We start from the raw sequence: 10,788 nt of genomic DNA, 5'->3' as shown, positions 1-10,788 counted from the left end.
GGCTCTGTGCTGACAGCTCAGAGCCTGGAGCCTGCTTCGGATTCTGTGTCTCCCCCTCTCTCTGTCCCTACCCTGCTCGTGCTGTGACTCTCTCTGTCTCTCAATAATAAATAAACGTTGAAAAAAAAAAAAAAAGAAAAGAAAATGAGACAGACCACATCAGTTACCCAGAGGAACATTTCAAGACATTGGATAAAGGAATTAAAAAAAAAAAAAAAGGATAATCCTGGAAAAAATCCGCCTCCTGGTCAGTTCAGTGCTTTAGTGATGCAAACAAAGTTGGCTGACAAGAAGGAGTCAAGAATGCAAACAATAGAGAGACAGATGGTCTTTTAAGGCATAACCCTTTGCTTCAGGGGGACATGTTTCACATCTTGCACTTGGAAGGACAAAGCCTTTTTTGTTTTTTGTGTTTTTTTGTGTTTTTTTTTTTTTCCTGCTTTTTGCTTTTGGACCCTTCTGATATATTCCTTGAATTGTGGAGACCAGATGTTCAATCCTGCACGTATGCAGGCCCACGCCAGGGCCTTTGCACATGCTCGCTCCTTTTTCCTGGAAGCCTTGTCTCTATTCCTTACACAACCAGCTCCTTATTTTTTCCTTTGTGTCTCAGCTCAGTGCTTATGCTTCGGGCGGCCTTCCCTAACCCCTCGTCTTGTCATGTGCCCTCTCGGCCTTTTGCGGTTCTTTTTATACACCTGCCACCATCTGCCACCATTTGACTTGTCTGCTTCCTTGTGTAACGTGTCCTCCTTTCTGGAATGTAAGCCTCACGTGCACAAAAATGACTTCTCCCTCGTTCACTGCTATACCATCAGCACCCAGAATCAGTGCCTGAGATAGAGCAGGAGCTCAGCAAATGTTTGTGGAACAAATAAATGACTTTTGGGTGGATCGCCAGCTTGGAGGGCATCTCTGAACGTGCCCCCACCTCCAAGAGCCTTTGAGTTTACGAATATTTTGCCACCGAAGCAATGGTGACTCATCCCGTAGCCATGAAACACAAGAAGGCAAATCCTTCGGTCTGGATGAAGAGGCTTCTCCACGAGACACGGGAAGGCTGTCCTGAAAGATAGTGAGCTGAGTCTGCAGACCTTCCTCCCAGGGTCCCTTTGGGCAGCGGGATGGGGGGCTTCCCTCTGGCACGCGCACCCCTGTCCCAGACACAACGTAGCACACGCCGGCTTGGGCCAGCGGGAGTCTCAGGAGTAGCCTTAAATCACGCAGTGGTCCCGAGGCGGGAGCAGACCGCTAGCCCCAGTCCTAGATCACCGGCACGAGGCGGATGTCATATATCACCCAACTCCATAAAGCCTTGGTGGCACCCGGGAAGCTGCTCGAAGCGCTTCACTGAACAGCGCGGAGTAATTGTCCTCATATGTAACTTGCCCTGCGCTCAGGAGGGCCGCTGCTGCCTTTTCATTCTCCCCGTCTTTCCTTATCGCTAGGTTTTATTCTCTCCCTCCCTCCTTCCCTCCTTCCCTTGCTTTCTTTTATTTTCTGAAAGGGAGTACAATGCTACCACTGTCGTTGTTTGGAACAATGCAGTGTGATGGGGGGAGAGGAGAGGAGACAAGGGAGGGAGAACTCGAGGGGATCCCAGAGCGCAAGGAGAGCAAACCCAGGAGGACCCCGGCACCCGCCCCCCCACAACCCCAACCCCGGAAAACCACGGAGCAGAGAGGGTCGGCCAGCCTCCTGTATGTGCTGGGTTCTCTGGTTGGTGGGTAGTGGGGAAGCCAGCGTGGTCCTGGGGCTGTGATGGACCTGGGTTCGAATGCTGGCTCCCTCCTTTACTTTCCCAGACATTGTGAGGGATGTGACAGCATCATAGAAGGAAAGTGGACTCTAGGGACAGTCAGATATGGGTCCCAGTGCCCTTCCCACGACTCCCCTGACCTGAGCACCTTTCTCAAGCCTCTTTCCCCATCCTTACAGTGGGGTATGGACAGTGAGTTGCTCATGACGCTGGAGAGCGAAAGCAGCCACAGCGTGCAGGTGCTTAACACACTGTAGAGAGCCCTACAGACAGGTGACGGCAACGATCAAGGTTATTAACCTCAGTGAATGATGCAGCGCTGCTCACAGGGAGCTGACGGTCCAGGAGCATCTTTGTCCAGAGCGGCTTCTGTGGGAGGAGATTCTGGTGCCCTGTCCTCCAAAGGGTGTCCCAGAGAACCTCTCTGTGACTAAATCAGACACAAAGTTAGGGGAAGGGGAGGGAGAGAGAGATTGTAGATCTTGGCCATTTGCCCTGTTGATGAGACAATGGGGTCTTGGGAAGGGGACCCTGTGTGGCTTCACGGGCGGAAAAACAAAGAATCCTTTGTTTTCTTTGGCCACTGTGTAGTTGACCCAGGAGATGGCCAGAGCATAGAACGGGTGTTGCGTAACATCTGCTCCCTATTTAGCAAGGCCACTGGAGCCCCTGGACTGGCAGCCAGACCAGCTCGTGGGTTGGTGGCAGTATGTGTTCCAGAAGCCCACCCATCTGGCTGCCTGTGCGCCCTAGGGCACGTTATTCAAACTTTCCAGACTCGGTTTTTGTCCTCATGAAACAGAGCCTCCAATTCGGGGACTGTGGGAGTCTGAACCCCCCTGAGCATCCCCTGGGTGGGGTTGGGGCAGGCAGGGGGACGAGAGTCCCGTGGTCCCCCAGGTCCTTGGCTCTGCTGTCTGTTGGTTCTGTACCATGATCACCCAGACAGGAAAGTTCTCAAATCCCCCAAACGAGGCCCACCCCCACCCCCAGATATCTAGATCCAAGTGTGTGAACGTTTGCCCTTGCTGGAGGAGGAGTTCATATCCTTGAGATAGGGATGACTGAAAAGGGGACTTGAGGCATCTCCTTCCTTAAAGTGTTGGTCAGCTGACCTGCCTCATCAATGTGAGTGGGCATCTTCTGATCTACTGAGGGCCTGACTGGAACCAGAGGGAAGAGGAAAGGCCAATTCACTCTCTCTGCTTGAGCTGAGACCTCTGTCTTCTCCCGCCCTTGGACATGGGAGCTCCTGGTTCGCAGGCTCTCAGACCCGACTGAATCACCACCAGCCTCCTCCTTCTCCAGCTTGCAGGTGACAAATCATGGGATCTTCCTGGCCTCCGTAACCACATGAGTCAATTCCTGTAATAAATTTCCTCTTAATGTATCTCTAGATAGCCCGTTGGTTCTGCTTCTCTGGAGAACCCTGACCAATATGACCACCTGCTGGAGGGTTTCTTCAGCTCTTAAAATGCTGCCAGCGTCACCTCATCTAGCTGAGTCCCTGTGTTAGTGTTCTGGACTCTCTAACAAAGTGCTTTAAACTGGGTGGTTTAAAACGATAAGTATGTATTCTCTCGTAGTTCTGGAGGCTAGAAGTCTGAAATGAGAACGTCGGCAGGGCCACCCTCCTTCCACAGCTTCTAGAGGAGGATCTCTCCTTGCCTCTGCTGCCTTCTGGGAGCCCCAGGTGTCCCTTGGCTTGTGGTTTCAATCCCTGTCTGTCTTCATGTGTCTTCCTTCTGTTTTTGTGTGTCTGTCTTCTTATAAAGACTGTCAGAATGGATTAGGGCCCACCCTAATTACTTATGATGTCGTCATCTTAGCTTGACTGTATCTGCGGAGAACCTGTTTCCAGATAAGGTCACATCCATGTTGGGGGTGAAGATTCCAACATATCTTTTTGCAGGGACACTGTCCAACCCACCACAGTTCTCTTTCGTCTTCTGTTATCTCTCCACCTGCTCAGCCATCCCCCTGTCCCCTCTAGAATGCCCCCCCCCCAAAAAAATCTGTATGTTCTTCTCTTTGGCAGAGCTCTTAACCCCTCCAGGCACCTGCAGCCAAGATATACCCTCACTGATCTAAAACCATCCAGACGACCATGACTTTCGATTCGGCAGGGTCCATCCTTCCTGGAACCCAGACCAGAGCTTCTTCCTTTTTCCTTTCCCATTACACATAGCATACAAATGAGATCATGTTATACATACTGTTCTATACCTTGGCTGTTTTTGTTTGTTTGTTCGTTTGCTTGCTTGCTTACTACTTCGCAGTACATCACGGACATCTTTCCATGCTAACAAACATAGTTCTACGGCTTGCTTTTTAAGGGCCACGTAGAAGTGTGTCCGTGCATGGCTCTCCCATAATTTAATTAACCAATTTAATTAACCAATCGCCAGCTGCTGCGATGCGGGCCGCTTCCACTTTCACACTGCGCATCACATCCTCATGATGAGCTCCACCGCAAGCCCGCGCTCTGGAATTCAGCGGTTTCCCCCGATGGGCTTTTATCTATGTGCGCACTGGGTGAACAGGAGGTACACGCTTTGCCAAGCCAGCGAAATAACTGCAGCCAGAGCTAAAGATGGGCACAAGCTCCTGACGCAGCACCTTATGCTGTCCATTAATAGGGTCGGATGATGCTCGGGTGCCTTAAATCTGCAGGCCTGTCTAATTCTAGAAGGAAACGGATGGCGCCCATCCTGGAGTCAGTGTTTGGAAACAACAAAAGGGAGGCTTTATTAACACTGGAAATGTACTCTCAGCTCGTGTTTCCTTTTCAACACCCGTCTTGTTCATCTCACAGCTCAATGAACTGTTAACGTCACATGTATCTTTTGTTCCAGCGCCGAATCCAGTTACTCCAGGCTTCTGCTAACTGCAGACAGATGAGATTTCACTTTCCCAGGGAGCAAGAGAAAGAGAGAGAGAGAGAGAGATTAAATCTGTATAGATGATCTTGGCAGGGCTGAGGGGGGTGGGGGAGGCACAGCGCTCCTTCGATCAGATGTGGCCTCAGGTGCTTCCGTCTTCTGTTCGTGTGACTGGAAATTCCAGATCTGTTTTCCCGCGTTGAAGAAGGCCTCCGTTCCACCCATTTTTTGGTAGAAAGTGTTGAGTTGACTATGGCCACTGCCTGTCCACTTGAAGAGAAGCCGAGAGCCATCGAGGTTCCAGAAAGGAACACCTTTCCATTCAGGCCCAGAGGATGGCCCAGCATTTAACCCTGATTTCCCTTGTAGATAGTTCACCCCAGATCAGAAAGGGACATCATGACAAACGGCAATTTAAAGGTGAAAGGATACTTTTTCCTACTTGCCTAGATGGGGCTGACACCCTCCCTGACTTGACCTTGAAGGTTTTCAAGCTGATGTCCATCCTTGACTATAATCCTCGCTCTTACGTTGCCCTGATTCCCCATCAGATCTTTTTCTTGCTTATCCTAATCCAGTGTTGTCATGTACTTGGTGGGGGTGGTGGGGTTCCATATCAGGGCTTTCACTGCACATTTCAAGTTTAGAAGGGCCGTCTCAGCTTTGTTTTTGTTTTTTGTTTTGTTTTGTTTTGTTTTTTCTGAATGGAACACCAATAGGGGTAGAATTCCTGGCATCAGTTTCAGGCCCTCAAAACAACCAGGTCTTTGGAGTCAGAACATGTGGCTCAGATCTCTCCTAATGTTTATTATGGCTGTCATTCTGGGTGAGTTAAAGCCTTTCCTCACCTGTCAAGTGGCCCCTATAAGAAATCTAACCTCTGTTCGCCTCTGTGGACTTTTGCTGCTTTCAAGGGAAATGGGAACGACACAGCATTTTAAAAACTGCCAGGTGGTTGACCATGGGGACTCACTGATTCCTGGGATGCAAAGGAGTATGTGATTTGGAGTTTGGCAGATATGGGCTAGAATGCTGTTTCTACTTCTCTGAGTTGAATGTCCTCATCCATAGAATTTGTAATGGCTAACGGTGATCGAAGGTATGCTATGTGCCATATTCAATTCTAAATGTTTTGTGTGGGTTGAAGTATCAACTTGCAATATGATCTCCATGGGGTAGACGCCATTAATATCTCCATTTTAGAGAAGAAAAAACAGAGGCACAGACAGGTGAAGAACGCTCTGAACCTGCCAAGGATCGTCCAGTCGGAAGCTGTCGTAGTTGGGATTTGACAAACCAGGCAGAGGCTCACCTCTGTCATTGGGTTGTGCTGAGGGTCAGATTGGTGTCTTCCAGATTTCTCCACCACAAGGTTACCATTTTCCCCTTTGTACTTGACATCACGTGGTGAGATTTTCCAAGATTATGCCGATATCATCTTGCTCATGAAACTCCCCACCTACTGACCATAATATCCACTGTCAATTCCTACCTAAATTAGCCTCTCATTGATGGTTGCCCAATGGTGATTTTCTATTTCTATCACTCCTTCCACATTTAATAGTTGGAGTTCCACTGTAAGGAGGAGTCTTCTCTCCTCCCTACTTGTTCATTAACTAACTAGCTAGCTAACTAGCTACCTACCTAACTAAACAATACCAGTATGGAATTAATGGACTCCTATTTCATTTAATGAATTGTAATCCATTGTGATCATTATTTACTCTGATGCTCAAATTGTCCTAGATTTCCCCACTGGGAGTCCCCTCAAGCTGCTCCCATGTACTTTTAAGCCGTTTCTCTACTTAATGCCATGAGGTATTTCACATTTGTCTTGTACTTTCTTGCCCTGCTCCAGCCCTAGAACCAGCTGTTTCTCCAAGGACCCCTGGTTCCTATTAGTAAAGGATGGTATTTAGAAGCCAACGTTTGAGTGCTCAGGGTGCTCATTCTACTCTAGCTTCCAGGTTCTTTTAATGGACAGTGCTAGAAACACGTATGTGTATATGCATATGCATACATCTCTATGTCGATGTGTATGTATGTATGTGTGTACCTGTCTATCTCATACATTTATAGCCATACTTCCAATTCCAATCTGACACCATTCATTCCTGCTTTCTCTCTTCCCATATTTTAAAATCTCTCCTCTGACAGCGACCAAGAAGATCCTTACTTTTCTCAGTATATTTACATAATTGTTAGTGTCCCTGTATATAGCCAATATCCAAACCAGATAATAATTCTGGCTGTCTGTTTGACCAGTCACATCCACTGTCCTCTACCTCTTGCTGTCTCTTGGACAGCAAGCACGGTATGACCTCCACTCTCTTGATGGAGGGAAATTCAGGGAGGATCTCTTGGTGTGAAAGGAAGGTCCTACATTTGGGCCCCTGTAGGAGAAAAAAGGTCATGGTGGCATTTCTCTCCATCCAGGTGCATTTATTGAGGTTATAGTCAATGTCATTCACTGTTCTGGACGTCGGGACTACATATGTAGATAAACCCTAGTTCTGAACCTCAAAAACCTCATTGTTTCTTAAAGGACGTGGACATATGGACTGATATTGTTAATTAGAGTGTCAAAGATGCTATATAGAGTCTCTGCTACGTGACTGACTCTGCCAGGGAGGGCATAACAGAGAAGGGACCTCACTGGGTGACTATGAGTTGGCCAAGTGAGTAAGAGGGTGGGGGTGTGCTGGAAACAGACAATCCAGGCAGAAGGCACAGCAAGCCAAAGGCACAGAAGCATGAAATTGTTTGTTCATTGGTAGGACTGCCACTCTCATCATCCTTTGGCAACTGACTCTTGAAGGTCAGATGATTGCTCACAGTCAGGGCCATCAGAGACATGTGGGTTCACTCAGCAGGCCAACAATTTAATATCTCATCAAACTTCTAGTATTTAAATCTTAATTTAGGCTTTGTTTGGGAGAGTCAGGGAAAGAGTTTTTGGTTCACAAAAACGTATGTCCCTCTTTGTTTAGTTAAGAAGTCAAAGACTTAATGCAAGATGTTCCAGATCAAGTAGCTCTTTGGGAGTGTTCCCAAATAATCAATTGATTGGTCCAGGGCTGGTGATATGGTGTGCTGTTGCATCCTGCTATCTGTACACATTTAGGGGGTGACTTTAGGTGCCTTCTATGACAAAGGACAGGACCAGTTGACTGTTTTCTTTTTTAAAAATTTTAAAAAATGTATATTTATTTTTGAGAGGGACAGAGTGTGAGCAGGGGAGGGGCAGAGAGAGAGGGAGACACAGAATCCAAAGCAGGCTCCAGGCTCCGAGGTGTCAGCACAGAGCACGATGTGGGGCCCTGAAATCACGAACCACAAGATCATGACCTGAGCCGAAGTCGGACGCTCAACCGACTGAGCCACCCAGGTGCCCCAGTTGACTACTTTTTATTACGTAAGGAGTTGTAGGTGAAACCTGAATTGCCTGACTGAAACCACATTCCTGGTGGTTTCAGTGAGGCTTTATTTAGCACCTGTCATAGGCTAGTATCCTGAGCAGTTCTAGTTTTTCCACGGCTCCAGAGTGAACCAGGGTCACAGGAAATTCTTCTGGTTGGTGATGACCTCCTTTCACTATTATATTATGCTTCCCATTTCACCCAACCCAAACACATATTGGCTCCATTCAATATTGCCCGACCCGTCCAGCTTGGACCAAGAACAAGGTAGAACCAAAGAACAGTCTCTTAAGCCTCCAAATGCTCTTGGGATCCCATAAACCACCATGGAGACTGGAGGCACCAATTAAGGATTTGTCATGATTTTCTCAAACGTGGGGCAAGTGCTCCTCTGTGCAGGCCATGAAGAGAAAGTTGGGGAAGCAAATTGGTGCTGTAAACAAGCTCTCGAGGGCAATGTTTTCTTGAGACAAGAAATTGTTTACAAGCTCCATGGGAGTGCCATTTACATAAAACAATCACTATGCTCATTACCAAGCATTTTCATTTATTCATTAAAACAGGTACCTGCAGGACTTGGCAAACCTTTGTTTGCTGGGTTCTGTGGATTTCTGTTCCCCCAAAGGGAGATTTGGGAGGAATATTTACTCCTTTAATGTTTTCAATCTGATGATAGTAACGGGTACCATATACTGAGGACTTGCTCAGGGCCAGCTGCTATGGATACATTTTGTTATGTAACCTTCACAGCAGTCTGGTGACGTGTGACATCTCATCCCATCTGATGCATTAAAAAAATGAGACTCACGGATTCGTGGTGCTCATCCAAGACCTTCTGGCAGGTGGGCAGGGGGCTGGGCTGGCTGCTTCTCTGGGGCGAATTGGATAGGATGAAGCTGTTACTACGCAGAAGCCGTGTGTAAACCAAAGGGTAGGCCGGAAGCTTGCACACCTGTTTTGCTGTCTCCTTGAACAGTTGCAGCCTTAGCAGAGGGCCAAGGAGCTCCAAAATGCTTGCTGAAAGCGAAGTTTTACAGCTGGTGAAAAATAGCCCATAACTGGGGGTCATTGGCTCGTACCTTGATCCGATTGGGGAAATCTGGGTTCAGCCCTGCCGTACGAGTCAAATCACATCCTCTTTCTGGGCCTCTGGTTCTCCATCTCTAAAATGGGGAGAAATTAACTAGTTTAAGAGGTTCGTGGGTCTGGGTGCCTGGGTGGCTCAATCGGTTAAGCGCCTGACTCTTAAAATTTTTCTTAAATGTTTATTTATTTTTGAGAGACAGAGAGAGAGAGAGGGAGAGAGAGAAAGAGAGAGAGAGATGGACAGACAGGGCATAATCAAGTAGTGGCAGAGAGAGAGGGAGACACAGAATCCGAAGCAGGCTCCAGGCTCTGAGCTGTCAGCACAGAGCCCGATACAGGGCTCGAACTCATGGACCGTGAGATCATGACCTGAGCTGAAGTCGGACGCTCAACCGACTGAGCCACCCAGGTCCCCCTAAACGTCTGACTCTTGATTTTGGTTCAGGTCATGATCTCACGTTTGTGAGATCGAGCCCCGAGTTGGGCTCCATGCTTGGCTGTGGAACCTGCTTGTGATTCTCTCTCCCTCTCCTTCTGCCCCTCCCTGCCCCGCCCCATTCATGCACATGTGCTCTCTCTCTCTCTTTCTGTCTCTACCAAAAACAGAGAAAAAAAAAGAGGTTTATGGGTCTTGATCAGATCCATTGGTAGGGTTTTGGAGGGGGATGCTTGAAGTTAAATGCAAAATTACGTGCAGTGCGTGTTTCGGGTCCTCGGAATGGTTTCTGGTCTAATACTAATCACCACGACGACAACAGAAGTGACAATTTTATTGAGTACCGAGTACGATGCTCTTTACTTTGTCTTATTTAATTCTCACAAAGCCCTATGAGGTAAGGATTATTATTTTCACTTTACACGCGGGCGAAACTCAGGCTAAGGAATTATGACCACAAAGCTGGTGAGCGGCGGACGGAGGGTGAGAGCCCAGGGAGGCCTTGACCTTAACTGCATCACTGCCTCATATCTGTCCTGTTCCAGGCTTCTTCCTCAGTCCTTGAAGACGTGAAAAAAAAAAATGACCACACGGAATGATAGCTCTGACCGGTCGTGGTTTGGAAGTGAAGATTGGGGGGGTTGTGAGGGCGGCCATGAAACACCACCCCCCACCGCCCTGGAGGAGGGAAGTCACCGGCTTGCTTGGCCACTCTGCCATTCACTCAGCAAACACCAAACTCCCATGGCCTGTGCCGGGTGCTGTGAGCCTGGGGATGGGGCCTTCACCCGGCCTGGGGCAGTGGGGAGGATAGGAAAGGCCCTGCTGAAGTGCAATCTCATCTGGGGTTTTGCAGCACCTTCGCCGAGTCAGGGACAATTCCTGGAGCTCGTGCCAGGAGGCCTTTACGGCAACAACAAATTATAAGCTCACTTTATTGAGTCTTTACCTCTCCCCAGGGCCTGCTCCCATTCAGCCTTCACGTGGATCCCCCGCATGGGTGCCGCTGTGACCATTTCCCATCTGAGGAAACCAAGGCTCAAGGGGCCGGAGAGACTTGACAACATTTATGCAACGAGAAATGGCGAAGTCAGGACCAGAACTCGCGTCTGTCCGCCTCTCCAATCCCCGAGCGCCAGGCTTCCGTCATCCTAGGGGGAGGAGACTGACCGGAGCCCAGGAGGAGGGCAGGCTCTGGGAGACACA

This window comes from Panthera leo, chromosome D4 (genome assembly GCF_018350215.1).
Source record: "Panthera leo isolate Ple1 chromosome D4, P.leo_Ple1_pat1.1, whole genome shotgun sequence".
In the NCBI taxonomy this organism is placed as follows: domain Eukaryota; kingdom Metazoa; phylum Chordata; class Mammalia; order Carnivora; family Felidae; genus Panthera; species Panthera leo.
This window is presented reverse-complemented; position numbering follows the sequence as displayed.